The 16,803-nt window shown below is 43.9% G+C and overlaps 2 long non-coding RNA genes across 2 annotated transcripts in view; one reads left to right on the plus strand and one right to left on the minus strand.

The window, feature by feature from the left end:
* Positions 1 to 16,803, plus strand: part of LOC309353896 — a 356,834-nt gene that overhangs the window by 162,456 nt on the left and 177,575 nt on the right. The window lies entirely within an intron of this gene.
* The window catches only part of LOC309353834, a 34,947-nt gene that overhangs the window by 915 nt on the left and 17,229 nt on the right, over positions 1 to 16,803 (minus strand). Inside the window, exon 4 of the long non-coding RNA XR_014162044.1 lies at positions 2,427 to 2,558. This is a non-coding gene — a long non-coding RNA (uncharacterized lncRNA). The remainder of the gene's footprint in view (positions 1 to 2,426; positions 2,559 to 16,803) is intronic.

Here is a 16,803-nt window from a genome sequence, read left to right on the forward strand (position 1 = left end):
TAACATCTGCTCTGAGATGTCTTCTAAGGACCTTATTGGCAGGAATGACAGACAGGACAGTCCAGTGGCAGCAGCAGAAGTGTCTGAGATCACAGGGGCAAAGCAGCTCTCTGACAACCCGCTTGAACCTTCCCTGAATCCAGCTCCTGACCCTCCTGTTCACCGGCCCCCTCTACCAGCTCCAACCCTTCTTGAGGTACCAGTGCCACATTTCTTATCCCACAACTCTCATCTCCCTCAGGTCGTCTACCTCCAAGGCCCTGATCTCTGAATGCACTCCTTTGGGATCCTCCCACCTCCTCCATAACAGCTCCATGGGACTTATTACATCATTGCCATGCATAACCTTACATACTTCTGTTGCCTCCTCCGTCAACTATTTCCCTAAGCTATGAAGCCCCAAGTGTTGCAATCTCCACTGCCTAGCAAGATGCTCCAACTTGTAGCCCTGTTGGCTCAGCACATGGCCATGCATATAGAGCCCATGGGTCCTCAGTTCCAGCCTTGACAGCTCCCGGCAATTATCCTGATGAACAGCAAAGTAGGAAGTCTAAATTGCTGCAGTGCTGCCAGTATCTATTGTGCTGGGTGAGCAGTTACTTAAGTCTTTTTTATTTCATTCCTCCCTGGGAGTAACAAGCGAGGTGGCCTTTATGGCTCACCCATAATAAATTATATCTTCCACCTGAGGCCATTTTTCCAATTCACTGAATGTTCCAGGTCACAGAGCTCCCATTCAGCTTTAATCAATAGGTAGCATCTTCTTCTACAATAAAATTAACACTGATACACAGATGCTGCATATGTTAGATGGGCTGAACGCCTCCCGTTTCTGTGAGATTTTCACGAGATGCATTGAATGCTGCAGACAACATGTAGGTCCTGTTAAACTGGATCAAAAACTGCCATTTGATTGCTGGTGTTATAGGCAGTAAAATTATCTCATTGCTTGTGCTAAAGCATGGTGCAAATGTTATGCTACACCCTGCAGGTTAAGAACATATCTTGATATTATTTTATACAGCTGTGTATTTCATCACTTGGCTATAATGCAACTTCATCAACAACCAAACCTAGAAAAAGAAAAAGAAAGCTATTTCTGTGTTAGATGAAGCGGGAGGGAATACAGACTGGTGATTTTTGAACCTTGAAAACTTTAAACTCCTTCCATTCCACTCAAAAGCAATAGTAAAAATATATGAAAACATAAAGCTCTTTCAAGGTGACTATTTTCGCTGTTAGCTGTGAGCCCATTGCCTATTCTGGACTAAATGGGATGTGAAATGCAATTGGATTCTCAAGATTTTCAAGAACTATATCTCTCTTCTTCAGCCAATTCAGAAACCTGTGCTAAAAGCAGCTTTTTGTTTCCAGTGCTATGATCATATTTTCCTATTATATAAGTTTGTGGAGCAGATTCCTCCTCCTTTTCACCTTAGCGCAAACCTTGTCGCCATATGAGCTTTCAACTATATTTCTTCTCTGATCTATATACTTACAGACACCTCAACCATCTCTGCAGATGTCTAGGGTGTCTATCTGAAGAGGTTAGCCTAAGATCCTGGCACACAATTCACCCGGCATCTGAGATGACTGTGTATATACAATAAACAGAAATGCCTGGGCAAAGGTGGGGGAGGGAAGCTAGGTTTACCCATTGTACCCATTCCCCCAAAAGCTGAAAAATTTCCTAACAAGTCAGCATCCAGAGGTTCTACCTGTGAGTCATTTCACAGATGAAGCTCACAGAGTGACCTACTCAGTCCCAAGACTGGGATATCCAATCTTGTGCCTTCCAGACATTATTGGATTCTAGCTCCCATCATCCACAGCCAGTGTGGCCAATGTTGAGGGATGATCCAGAATTGCAGTGCACTGGAAGGGGGACACCACGTTGCCTTCACAAAAGCGGCTTGCAGATGAGGTGAGCCCACTGCTGCTGCAAGCCAATTTGGCCTAGGAAGTTTGCACACACTAACAATTTGGGGCAATAGGAGAAGTAACTGCTGAGAACCTGCATGAAAAGTGGCCCTTTGCACATTGTAAAAATGAAAAAATGTTACCAATTTGCATACTCTCATTTATCTCTGTAGAGAAATGGCACTGTCTAGATAAATAACACATAGAAACAATTACTATCATCTAAATCAGGGGTCAGCAAACTTTTTCAGCAGGGGGCTGGTCCACTGTCCCTCAGACCTTGTGGGGGGCCGGACTATATTTTGAAGGGGGGGGGACATGTACGAATTCCTATGCCCCACAAATAACCCAGAGATGCATTTTAAATAAAAGTATGCATTCTACACATGTAAAAACACACTGATTCCTGGACAGCAGGCTGAATTTAGAAGGCGATTAGGCCGGATCCGGCCCCTGGGCCTTAGTTTGCCTAACTATGATCAAAATAGAAATACAGTGCATCTCACCATAGTGCAGAAGACGGTGACCAGTGTGCCCCTGGTCAGTCTGTTCTCCAGCCGCTTAACTGTTGGTGGACAAATTCTAGGTTCCTGCTTGCTTTATCTTTCAACTAGACTTGGACCGGACACCTGACAGCCCTACAAAGAAAGTAAAGTAAAGCATATGGTCATTTCTCCATGCAGGCTGCTTGCAGGAGGATTTGTGGGAGGGGGAGAGAGGGGGTGGCTGGCATGGTTAGAGCAAAGAGTTTGCATGCCTAGCATTGTTTGTTGGGGATGGAGGGTTAGGCTGTATGCCTGAGTCTCTTCTAATTCCTGGATCCCGCAAGGATTCCATTGCTGAAAGAGCCAGGCTAGTTTCTTGGTGAGTTAATAGCCCTAAGTACAGGGTTGTTAATATAAGAAAGGAAGCTGCTCTGTGCCATTGTGAACTGTTTAAAACATAACCAAAAATGCTAACTGCTCCATTCAAAATTCAGGGACTTGACAGAATTGAACCAGAACTTCATAAATATTACTGAATATTTCATGATCTTTTATGCTCAGGGGAAGTGCATCCCTTTTGCTTGTTATATAATGTGTTCTGGGCCACTCAATTAGAAAGGAACAAAAAAATGTGTGCACTGTGCCATGCAGTTCCAATTCATGTGTTTTACTTTCCCAAATGCCAAGTATTTTGAGCCTGATTGGGAAGACTCACATTTTAGAAACACAGGCTTGGTGGTTCTCCCATAAGGGCAGACTTTCCACACTCAGCTTGGTTTCATTTCTCAGAAAATAAAAAGCAGCAAGGCAGTGATCTTGTGTTTCACTTATGCGAAAAACTGAGTCAACAGAACTTTTAAGAAGTTTGGGCACTCTGTGACCCTCCTTGACATGCCTTGTTAACAGTGCAATCTAACTAAGTAACATGAAAAAATACCCCAAATCACCCTAATTCACCCCCTTGGGGCCAAAAGACATCCCTAATGTATATCATCTCTTATCCTGTCCAGTCTCAAAACATTTTGAGTAAAGATTACTAAAACACATACCAGTCACTTCCCTAGTTTTTGTGTGCTAAATGTCCTCTATACAGGTCAGTAACTTTATGTATATTCTATATTTAGCTATGTTCTTAGCTCAACAAACATCTGTGTAGTTATATCCCAGGGTCCTCTGTTTATGAGCTTTAGATGTCCTTGATACCTCCTTGAAGATTGCTTTGTCCACCTGTTCCCTGCTGGTTAGAAAGCCTATGAGTCCCCCCTTCTCCTGATTTACACACACACACACACACACACACACACACACACACACACACACCTGTTCTTCTCAGGAGCACCAAGCATATGTGTATTTAGATCGTACTATCTGAAGGCATTAATGGAGGTATTTCTAATTATTGTTGTTGCATACCCACACCTATGAACACTGCTCTTCTTTCGATAAGTACCCTTAGCATCTTACAAAAAAGGATTTAAATGCAATTATATGATTAGGTAAGGATGCGGAACCTGAGGACCTCTCAATCAGGGATGCGGAACCTGAGGATCTCTAGATGTTATTAAGACTACAACTCCCATCATCCCTGACCACTGGCCATGCTGGCTAGGGCTGATAGGAATTGGAGTCCAACAACATCTGGAGGGTGACATGTTCCTCTTCCCAGCTCTCAACTGTATTGAACTTCAACTCCCATCAGCCCCAGGCTGGTTGGTGGTAGGCAATTGTAGTCCAACAATGTCTGCAGAAGTGTTGCATTGCCATTCCTGCATTCAGGAAATAAATGTACAATACTGTAAAAAAAAAAAAAAAAGCCCAGCCGACCTTAAAAAAGCAGATAGTAAAATAATTAAAAACAGTAGCAGAGCTGGACATTAAATGCCTTTTAAAAATAAAAATGCTTGCTATTTCTGTCAGGAGAGTGCCAGACAAATCTCCACAGAAAAGGTGATGTGGTATACAGGAAGATCCAGGGAATGAAGCAAGACTTTCAGGGATGAATCAAGAAGGAGTATTTTGTTGGTCCTTATGCCTCCATAATAAGCTTTATACACACACACACACACACACACACACACACACACATTGTGAACATTTTGTGCAGGAGGGAAAAATACTCCCCGTTCATCTCTAAAGGCATTATCTCTTGAAGTTACTAATGGTTCACTAGTTGTTAATAATAATTATGAAAATGATGATGATGATAAGTATAGTTGGAGGTCTTAAAGCACCCCCAAAGAACTAGTCTATTATCCCAGCTTCAGATTCCTCACAAAGCTTCTTCCCTTCATTATGATGTCAAATACATATATTTGCTTTCTTCTGATGTAACCACCCATATATAATTGGGTATTTTTTTAATATAAAAAAGGGAGGGGGAATAACAAATCTAAATATTCAAAAGGAAAAGTGAAGAAAACACCCTGAAGTTTTGAAATTCTCACACCTCTTGAGTGTACTGCAGGTTGCATTTACCTCCATCTACACTTCAGTGATTGTCATGGGGGGGGGGAGTTAAATGGAAATGTCAAGCGCTGAGAACGTGAGGCAGCGAATGTATGATTGAACTCGCAAAGAAAACACCCTCCATAATAAACAAGCAAAGATCTATAGGGAGGGAAATTTTCCCCTGCACTTGAAATTTAACAGTCAACTGTCAACATCCTACACATAACTGTCATGAAGAACCTCTAAATCTGTCCTTGTTTATAGCATGTGTTATGACAAGAGTTGAGAGTTTCTGAAAGAGCTATAATTGGCACCTAAACATCCAGCGTTTTGTCAACTGCGATCGTGTTTAGGGAAAGCTTTAATTTTGTTTCCTTCCTGAAAGAGTTGACAGAACTTTTATTTGCTCATTAGCATTTGCAACTCATTTTTTCACCTCCTTAGTAACATTTTGCCCGTCAGAGACATAAGGACCTTTCAGTGTAAGCCAGGAACACATAAGGGAAGCCAATATTAATTCAGTTGCAATAAGACCAGGATGTTTATGAATGTTTTGATTACTGCAGACACTTCTCATTATCAGGGTGGTAAGAAATGACCTCTGGATAGTGTCTAGTAATTTTTGCTATGCTATCATAGGAGAACATGTGAGAATCTAGGAAATAACCCAGAAAATAGTCTTCCCCGCTTCAATCCTGAATATGCACGAGGCACAGCAAGATGAACAGAGTAAATGAGCACTTAAATAAAGACAATTATTTTCAGTAGTGTGTTTTCTGCATGGTGCAATGATCAGAATATCAGGCTAGGATTTGGGAATCCTAGGTTCGAACCCTTACTCAGGGATGTTGTGAGGATCAAATGAGGAGCGGGGAACTATGCACACTTCCCTGAGTTTCTGGGACGAAAGCTGGGCTTATAAATAAAATATTAAATAACCACTCCCATTGACAACTGAGGCATAGTTCCACAGTTTCCGAGTTACTAATGAATTTGACCACAACAGTGTCATTCAAATATACAGACTGACTGTTCCCTTAGGTCCCCCACTGTGATACTATGATGTCTTGTGACCCCCTAACACCTCCCCCATAAAATGTGGCCATTAAAAAACAAACAAAAGCAAATAAATAATAAATAATTTTAAAATGTGTTTTTTATAGAAAAAATACTGAGCACTCTAATGGATACCCCACTGGTGCAAAAAGCGCCCCCCAGGTGTCTATCTTAATATTAAATTTTAATGTAATGTTTGAATTCCAGGAAAGCAATTCCTCAGTTTGGAATTAGGATATGGAGGGATGTCATTGTCATTCTCCCTCTTTTTCCTTCCAACCTGCCATTTTTCTTAAGCCACTTGGCCCCGAAGCTCCGATCTGCCGCAGATAAAAGCCTAACAGCAGAGCTTCCCAATGTATGCTGAAAGATCTGAATTTTGGTTCCTGTCCTCGGAGTAATCAAATCTCAGCGATTTAAAGAAAGGCTGGATTTCTTACAATCACCCCATCTAGTTTAAATGAGGTGGAGGGGCTAGCAGGAGTTTCCTCTCTCTCTCTTGGACTTAGTGCCAAAGTGGGAGTGAGGGGGGCAAGGAGTATCTCATTCAGTAGTTCTAATTATAGTAGAATCATCTATCTGTGTCAGCATTACAGACTCCAAGAAACAAGTTACCCGGAGATGAAAAGCAGCAGATCAATAAAAGCGAGATGGGTTTTCAGGAGTCTCCTACTACAAGAGCACAAAAAGTAGCAAAGCAGCAATTGTCAACAGCTACAGTGCTCAGCTAAAATTTCCCCAGCCCACAATGAAATACAGCACTACTAATAACAAATGCCTATAGGGATTCCCTTTTTCTTCCTCATCTTCTTTCCATCTACAATGCGTTGTCCGACCCCACCCAACCCCTCATCCCAAAGAGGCACACCAGCCTACCAAGGTGGGGCCGGCCTGTTGCACTCCCATCAGCACAGCCACAAGGACCAGAAGGGCTAAGAGAGGTGGATTCTCCAGGTAGGAGAAAACTGCAATAAGAACAGCAGATGCCAGCATTGTCCTGGCCAATCAGTTTATGGCTGAAAACGCTTTTGCAGCTCCTTCCTGGAGATAGGCAGCAACCAGACCTTCCTGTTCAATGTGGGAAGACTGGGGGATAGAGGGGCATAAGTGCTGCCACATCCCTCACATGCATAAGAATTAAAAACAACTGCATATGGCTAAAGAGAGAGGGCAGCAAACAGGAGATGCAGATAGGGGAATGTTTTTTACAGTAAGAATTGGGTACCATGCGGCAGGTTGGGATTAAATGTGGGTCCAAAGACTGAAAAGGTTGAAGGTTGTTGAATGAATATGTACAGCAGTTTGCTGGGAAGAGAAATCCAAGATGTTTTTTGAAAGCTTGGTTTGGAGTCAGTGGCAGAGCTTCATTCTCCAGCACCAGGGGGCGGAGAGCAGGTGGGGGCGGGGCTGGCGCGTGTCCCGGGGGCGTGGCATGCCACCCACAGTGGCGTGGAATGCATCCTGGGGCGTGGTGCCCAGCGCAGGCAGGGGGGCAGCCGTGATGGCACCCCACCAGGATCACGCTGCTGGGGGCAGTGCGCTCCCCCTGCACTCCTCTTCCTCTGCCAGTGCTTGCGGTTATGAGCTCCTGTTCTTCTCTTTCAATTTGCTTAAGCAAGAATATTTGGGGCTAGAAGACAAAGCAGGGTGGATTGTCCACTTGGACACTCACCTCCTTTTAAACAATGCAGGTCTGCAGTTCACATATTCTGCTTCTTGGAATCAGCAAGGATGCCAACTGAACATTTCCACCAATTGGCCCTCCCTACTTTGCAGGGGCCGTCTCCTGTAAACAACTCCAATTTTCCATTTTGAGGATGCTTGTCCCAATGCTGCTAGCGATCATTGGCTAGAATGGCCATTCCTCAAAGTTCAGTTCCCTCTCCAGCATCTCTAGAAATTAAGTCTTTGAGGCTGTGTACACACTATAACTTTAAAGCACATTCCCCCACCCTCAAAGAATTCTGGGGCTGTGGTTTCTTAAGGGTTGCTAGGAACTGTAACTTCAGTGCCCAGAATTCCTTGAGGAAAAGAATATGTTTCGAATGTGCTTTGAAGATACAGGGTGTACACAGCCTGAGCGAGGCAATTGCGTTTCATCTCTAATGCACAAACAAGGAAATGCACATGCATGAATGTGAAGAACCCAACATGCCCCATGGAGCGCACAATCTGCCAGGCCACATGGCGGTGATGCTTACTGTGATCTGTAGAAAACAGATTGTTGCACAAATAGCCTGTCCTGTTTTTGAAATGCTGACCGCAGGGCAGTCTGTTCCCAAGAAAATAAAAACAGTTGACAGAGTAGAATCGGGCTGAGGGAAACATTTTTTCCACCTAAAGGCTTGCATTCTTTTATGGGCAACTGGATTCCAGCAGCCATATTCCAGGGGGTGGGTGGATTCTGAGGCAAAAGTTGGGTGGGGCCAAACGGGATTCTATTTATTTATTTCCATTTATGAACTGCTTCCCGTAAGATATCTTGAAGAAACATATATATATATATATAAAATCAACAATGAAAATAGTAACAGGAATTGCTGATACAAAAACAATGTTGTGTACAAAAACAGAACAGCAGGGGAAACGGCCTCTGCATTTCAAGCTGCCACCGACTACATTGCCCGAGGCTAAGGAGGAGGAAGCTGACAGGCTGTCTTAAGTCAGAAGGCAGGCAGGTGGGGCAGGCTGCTGGCAGACTGGAGTTGGTGGGGCAGGGCCCCAGAACTACCCAAATAGACTGACACCCACTGAGCTTTACTGCTTAGTTTGGAGTGTTGTTTCTTTGTTCATATTCAGCCTTCTGTTTATGAGGGGTCTCTGACTCCATTCCCAACACCACTCAAAATATATATCCCATACACTCAGATCTTGGGCTTAACACTCATCTAACCCAAAGCCTCAGCAGCCAGGTGGCCTACTTTACAGAAGGCAATCCTCTGCTAAAAAGGCTACTGGTCCAAGTACAGTTTAAAGACAAAGGAGATCAGTGATCTTGAAGTTGATTCACTGATAGTTAGCCTCTATGCAGCAGACTGAGCAAGCATATGGGTCACCTGGTCTAAGTTGCCCCCACTATGGTGAGATATGTTGCATTTCTTTGTAAATTAGAACAATGATTTCACAATTTTCATCTATAGCCTATGAATTAGCATATGCCAATTTTATGCAAACCTCCTCTGTCCTCTTTTTTGTGTGTGATGTGTTTCCACTTAGTACGATGGGGCACTGGACTTCAGCGGACAGTTCAGGATCCACAACTGGGTTGCAGCCTTTTCTAAAGTCGGTCATGACAGCAGCATTGCCAACATACACTGGTTTCCCTTTGGTATTCTGAATCACCTTCTAAATTCCTTGCCTTTTCTTAGCCCACTATAGTTGAGTTGTGTTTCAGAAATGTTTATCTTCTGTCTGACACAGATCCTCGAGTATTTCTCTTTATGCCTTGGTAACCTCAAGATTCCATGCAATAAGTTGTTTCCAATTTGGCAGTTCATTGCCAGAGTGGTACTTTGAAGTGGCACTGAATCTTTGAACTATTTCTCGGAAAATGAAAGACATTTTACAATGGCCAAGTTGCCCTCTGTCTTTGAATGAGTGCACTACCCAATCTGTTGTCGACTTGTGATGCTATATCTAAAACTCTTTAAAAGGAAGAAAGAACTACCAATATATCTGGTGATTACACTGTTCATTCTAAGTTTTAAATTCCAGGTTTTCACATTTTGCAAAGTTTATACCTCTAAAAAGGAGAGGGCTAAACCATGCCCCATGAGCTAGATGAGGCCTACAAAACAATTCTTAGTGGCCCGCTAGTCAGATGATAAATTTTACTGGGAGTATTTTGTTGGTAAGGTAAAAGGTAAAGGACCCCTGGACGATTAAGTCCAGTCAAAGGTGACTATGGGGTTGCAGAATCATCTCGCTTTCAGGCAGAGGGAGCCAGCGTCTGTCCACATATAGCTTTCCAGGTCATGTGGCCAACATGACTAAACTGCTTCTGGTGCAACGGAACACTGTGACAGAAACCAGAGCGCACGGAACATTCATTTACCTTCCCGCCACAGTGGTACCTATTTATCTACTCGCACTGGTGTGCTTTCGAACTGCTAGGTTGGCAGGTGCTAGGACATAGCAACGGAAGCTCACCCCGTCGCAAGGATTTGAACCGCCAAGAGGCTCAGTAGTTTAGACCACAGTGCCACTCGTTGGTAACATCTGTGGCATGACTTCAACAAAAGAAGAGCCTGGCTCAGGCCAGTGACCCATCAAACCAGCAGCCTGTTATCACAGTGGCCAACCAGGCAAGGAGGATTCAAACACAAGAGCACTTTCCCCTCTTGTGGTTTCTAGCAACTAGTTTTCAGAAGCATTGTTGCTTCCAGCTGTGGAGGCAGAGCATAGCCCTCATGGCCAGTAGCCATCAGTAGTCCTGTCCTCCATGAATTTGCCTAATCCTCTTCTAAAGTCATCTGCTGTAGGTTGGTGACCATCACTGCCTCCTGTGGGGGCACCAAATGCATGTCTAAAAGTGTGTCCTGGGTCTGGAAACATTGAAGGCTTCTGCTACAGGACAAATGGAAGGTATCCTTGACATGCTGAGATTCAAGGCTAGGAGCATAGGAACGTGTTCCTCTAACCCTGGAACTCAGAGGTCTCATGCTTTATGGAAGAATTTAGCAATTATTTATTTACACACACTCCTCTGGGTCCCCCAATTTCTGTCCATTAAAATTGGTAGCCTAACTTTGTTCAACAAAACACTTCCTGGCAGGAATGTGAAACAATACAAAATTGAGTTCCACCTATTCTTTCTCATTCTGATTATGAAGGTACCCTTTTTCACCTTGGAAGACAGGGAATAATACCCAGGCTGAATGAAGGGCAGTTAAGGCAGTGTATGGTTTAAAAAAAGTGTATGACTCCCATTGTAAAGTCACCTCGGCAAGTGTGCTGCTGCTGCTCTGAATTTGGGCAGTTTAGCAAGCTTTCATTTATCTCTCTGTGTATGTGTGGATCACGGTGCATGTGTTTTTTAATATTAAAAAAAGCCCATTTATGAACACATAATTTAGGAGAGTAATTAGTCATGCAATGCAGCACTGCCCTTCAACAATTTATTTCTATCAGCATTATTAATCACAGCAGAGCAGATGTCTTAGGGACAAGCCAAGGTTAAAAACAAATGGTACAACATAATGAACTAGTGCACAAGACGATAACCTGCAGAGTTCCTCAAGTTGTAGGAGAATGCAGAAGGGGCTTGCGCCACATCTTCCTGCAAACTTGTTTCATAATCCCTCATTACCGTGATCTGTTATCGGCAACATTCATTACCACCCATTAGTAATGCCCTACTGTTATTTTTTTGCACTATCAAGAAAGACAAGAAAGTATGAAGACAAAGATTTTTTGGCTTCTGTTTTTGATGGACTTGGTTGAGAACTGATAATATGCAAGGCCCCGCCAGCACAGCCTATGGTTAGGGATGATGGAAGATATCCATCAACATCTGAAAAGGTCAGAGGTTCTTTATCCCTGATCTTGGCTGTACTGACCTTTTTAGAGCAGCCCTTGCTTCTACACTTTTTAAAAATACTGTACCTAGCTGTCCACGGTCAGTATTACACAGGTTGTTGCTTTGATACAATTCCGCACACACAAATGCACAATGTTCTCTCTCTCCTCATGCTAGTCCAACCTTGCAAGTCCAATCCCCGTATGAAGTTGCAGGTCCAATCCCCGTATGAGACAGGTTAAAATTTCTGCATTGCAGGGGGTTGAACTAGATGATCCTCAGGGTACCTTACAACTCTATAATCTATGACTCTATGTAGTGAGTCTGTTGGTGTCACTGTAAAGGTAAAGGTAAAGGTAAAGGTACCCCTGCCCGTCCGGGCCAGTCTTGACAGACTCTGGGGTTGTGCGCCCATCTCACTCTAGAGGCCAGGGGCCAGCGCTGTCCGGAGACACTTCCGGGTCACATGGCCAGTGTGACATCGCTGCTCTGGCGAGCCAGAGCTGCACACAGAAACGCCGTTTACCTTCCCGCTGGTAAGCGGTCCCTATTTATCTACTTGCACCTGGAGGTGCTTTCGAACTGCTAGGTTGGCAGGCGCTGGGACCGAGCAGCAGGAGCGCACCCCGCAGCAGGGATTCGAACCGCCGACCTTTCGATCAGCAAGTCCTAGGCGCTGAGGCTTTAACCCACAGCGCCACCTGTGTCCCATGGTGTCACTGTAGGCAAGCATAACCAATCAGAATAAGATCACTGCTTTCTAGACTGGTGGTGACACAGGTAACCAGAGCACATTTGCTCTCCTCTAAGTATGCCCAAAAAGAAGAGAAAGAGTGAAGGGGTTTGCATTATTTTATGCATTTGGATTATTTGCACTCCTACTAACTGGAATTCCCAAGTTGGAGTACAACATGTTTAAAATACAATAAAACAGGCAAGAGTGATTTATGTGCATTTAGTACAAATAGGCAAATATTTTCAGGGCTTATTCCAAACAAACAACCCAAGAACAACAACACCCCATCAAAATATATGGTCGGAATAGAAGACTGATTTTTTAAAGGCAGATAGAAGTAACATAGATAAAAGGCCTGCGTTGTTGTTGTGCCTTTTAAAAACTGTTGATTGCCTAATTCTAAAAATGCATTAATTTATGTTGCACACTGCCTTGAGACCCAAACTGGATAAAGGATGGTATATAAATGTTTTAATAAATAAAAATAATAAAACCAGAGTGGGCACTACTCATCTCTCCTCAGATGGCAAAAACACCTGAAGGAGAAGCATCTGATAATCTTGCTATTCTTGCAGTCTCTGAATTGTCTTCAAAGCATTAGAGCACTCTAATCTGAAGGTTGCAAGATTATGGAAAAGAATTGCTAGACTGTCTCTGTCTAGAGCAACTGCAGCTGGCATTCTATGACAGAAGCCCCTTGTACCTCCCCTAGTTCTAGGAGTGTCCTAAAACTGTGGATCTGTTCCTTTAAGACTGGGGTGGTTCACTTGGGCCCTCCTGATTTTGTTGGATGCTAATATCCATGATGCTTTGGCCACTTCATGAGAAGAGAAGACTCCCTGGAAAAGACCCTGATGCTGGGAAAGATTGAGGGCACAAGGAGAAGGGGACGACAGAGTACAATATGGTTGGACAGTGTTCTTGAAGCTACCAACATGAGTTGGACCAAACTGCGGGAGGCAGTGGAAGACAGAAGTGCCTGGCGTGCTCTGGTCCATGGGGTCACGAAGAACCGGACATGACTAAACAACTAAACAACAACAACAAATGTCCATGAACCCCAGCCATCAAGGCTAATGGCCAAGAATGCTGGAAGTCCAGCAACATCTAGAGAGCCACAGGTTTCCTACCCTTGCATTATGGATGCAATAGTGCAGCCATAAAAAGCAGCAATTGAAATAATTAAAAACAGCAGCAGAGCTGGATCTTAAAAGCCTTTTTCAAGGAAAACGTTTTCAATTTCTGTCAGCAGGGAAGGAGCCAGGCAAATCTCCACATGAAAGGGAATGCCATATACATTGTATGGGAGTCTAGGAACATTTGAAGGACTGTAGGCTCTGCATCTCTACAAACCCATCTAGAACAGGCCAGGTCAACCCATTTGCCAGACAGACAGACAAATCAGTGATCTGAGATACTGCATTAGCATGTTTACTTCTTTGCCAAAATCAAAGTTATTTTTTTTTTTTAAATTAAGATCTAGAATGACTCTGTATTTTTCTTACCATGCTACTGTTGTTATATTTCTGCCTTTTCATTTTTTGCTTTGTTTATAAAAATGGTCTGAAAATGCATTTCCTTTTCCACATGAAACACACACATATTAAAGAAATAAACAGGATTGTTAGCTGTCGGAGGATTCTGCTGCTGCTCTTTGCTCCCTGCCGCCTCTGCCACCCTTGGCTCTGTATCCTGCCGTAAATGGGTTTCTCAGGACTGGGCTGCCTATGAGGCAGACTGAAGCAGCTGCCTCGGGTGGAGAAATCCCACAGGAGAACGAGAACTCTCACGAGATCTTGCAGAGCTTGCATGAGAGCTCGTGAGATCTCACTGGAAGTCACTACTGCTGTGCAACCCCAGTAAGTGAGGTTCTGGTAGACTCCAGACTTCACCCCAGACAGTAAAATGGGATGGGCTGCTCCTGAGGTGTCCTATTCAAGAGGGGCATGAATAAGGCTGCAGTGCTTCTTCTTGGAAGCTCTCAGCTATCGCAAGCACAATGCCTGCATTCCAAACAGAGAGGTCTGTCCTTCCTCACATTTAACAGCAAGGACTGGTCTGGCTTCTGCCCTCCCTCTGGGGTTGAAATTGGTCTGCCCTTCTCCTCCCCATCAAGCCGTGTACATAGGTGAATGTTTGTGAGCAGATGTACGCCACTGGCATGCAGTCCCTGAGCACCTCTCACCATTGGAGATAGTCTTTGCAGGCTAAAAGGTTGCCCACTCTTGCTCTAGGAGAAGAATTTATCCCCTTATACAGGACTTCTCTCCCCAGCCCAGACATTCACCAGAAGGAGACTGGCTTTTCACACCTGATGAATCTCACCTTCCCTTTGGCTCAGCTCTGAAAAGAAACCAAGTAACATTGCCTAGTAATTTAAAGCTGAGTTTCCACAAGCTACGTGATCTCTGTCCTGATTAGGTTTCACCTCCGTGACTAAAGGCTGGCCAGGTGGATATGAGAGAAGATGAGACAGTATTTAACTCTTCAAGCCTTTTTTGGCTAAGAGTAACTGGGAATAATTCTCCCTGCACAAATTTGTTTCATCTACTGAATGGAAGATGCCGTGCAGGCTGGAAAAAGGATTGCTGGAGCAAGGCAGATATGTACACTTACTATAATTACATGTAGTATGGTTTATTACAGGTCCATTGCATGTGCCTTAAACAACAACTGTGCTAAGTATTAGGTTTAACATGGCAGCCCTTAGTGGCTTAGGACTATCTTAGGAACACTTGGTCCCAAGGCAGAGCTGGATGGGCTTCAAAAAGGACCTACGTATGAAGCCTTTCTCTCAGTGCATGAGTAAGAGGCCTTTTCAGTGGTGGCACCATGTCCTTCCAGATAACTTGCATGAGTTCCACTCTCTAAGCACTTTTTCATGGAAGTTGAAAATGTTTTGATAGACTTTCAATACTTGACATATGAAATTGGCTGTTGCCTCAGTTGCAGCTATGTAAAACAATTTACAGTTGTACCTTGGCTCCCAAACACCTTGCAAGTCAAATGTTTTGGTTCCTGAACACTGCAAACCCGGAACTGAGTGTTCCAGTTTACGAATGTTCCTTGGAACCCGAACATCCGACGTGGCTTCTGATTGGCTGCAGAAGCTTCCTGCAGCCAATCGGAAGCCATGCCTTGGTTTCCAAATGTTTTAGAAATTGAACGGACTTCTGGAACGGATACTGTTTAACTTCCAAGGTACCACTGTACTCCCAGGTAAGCATGTTGCAGCCATAATGTACCGTATTTTTCGCCCCATAGGATGCACCTAGTTTTTTTTGGGGGGGGAAATAAAGAAAAAAAAAATTGCCCCCCCGGGCATGGGGCTGGCGTGGGGGAAGCCCAAGCTTCCCCCGACCCCAGCCCCCAGAACAGCCTCCTATCTTCAAGCCTAGGGAGCTGCGCCGGTCTCCCCAGGCTTGTGGAGAGCTGCGCGAAGCCCGGGAGCGCTCTTCAGCGCGCCCAAGGCTTCGGAATGCAGGCAGCTTTGCGCAACCTTTGGGAGCCCAGTGCGGCTTCCCGCCGGGCTCCCGAGGGTTGCGCAGAGCTGTGCGGAGCCCGGGAGCACAGGCAGCTCTGCGCAACCCTCCGGAGCCCGGCGCGGCTTCGCGCCAGGCTCCCGAGGGCTGCGCAGAGCTTCCTGAAGCCTGGAGAGCGAGAGGGATCGGTGCGCACCAACCCCTCTCGTTCTCCAGGCTTCAGCGAAAGCCTATATTCGCCCCATAGGATGCACACACATTTCCCCTTAATTTTTGGAGGGGAAAAAGTGTGTCCTATAGGGCAAAAAATACGGTATTTGACTAACTGCTTTTAAATTACTGTTTTTAATTGGATTTTATGTATGCCTATGTAGATTTTCTTATAAGCCCTTCCAAGTGCAACTGCAGAAGACCAGGATATAAATAATAACACATTATTGCTGTAACTGCCTAGTACATTTTATCTAACACTGTTCCATGGATAATCAAGACTGTAATTTACTATCAGATTCCACTCAAGTCATTTTCACCCAGAAGCAATACGTTCCTAAAAGTGTGCATGGAACACTGTGTGTAGGTGTTGGTTTTTATGGGCAATATCCAATCGGTTGTGGATTTGTTTTGACAATTGTGCATCCATTGCAGCAGTGTTGATAATGCTCCTGTGGGATACAGCTTAGATTACTATAAGTCCTTGCAAAACCAGTTTAAGTTAGTCTACCTTCAGCAATATCACCGCAATGGCTTCCAGTAATTACTGTGTGTACATAGCATGGGTGGCCTTCAATATTTAAAAAGCTGGTCCTCCTGGAATTCGAAGACACATATCCCTACCAATTAAAAATGCATTGCAACATCTGTGCATGGAGTGGACTTTAAAGACTCAAGGAAACAAGGGAAAATGATACATGAATTAAAAAGCGTAACTATCACACTGTAATAGATTATACAAAGAAATCATGTGAAAGATCCCAAAGGCTGTAAAATAATTCCATTTAAAGGACAGACAATAGTTCTTAGTTTGCTTTGTTTCTATAGCAAAGAGAACAAGTGGAACAAACTGTGTTTTGACATTGAGCAAGTTTAAACACAGTGAAAAGCCTTGTAGTAAGAAAACACTTGCAAAAGAAAATATTGAATTTTTAGTCTCCAGTTTCT

This window comes from Podarcis melisellensis (assembly GCF_964234715.1).
Source record: "Podarcis melisellensis genome assembly, chromosome: 12".
Classification (NCBI taxonomy): domain Eukaryota; kingdom Metazoa; phylum Chordata; class Lepidosauria; order Squamata; family Lacertidae; genus Podarcis; species Podarcis melisellensis.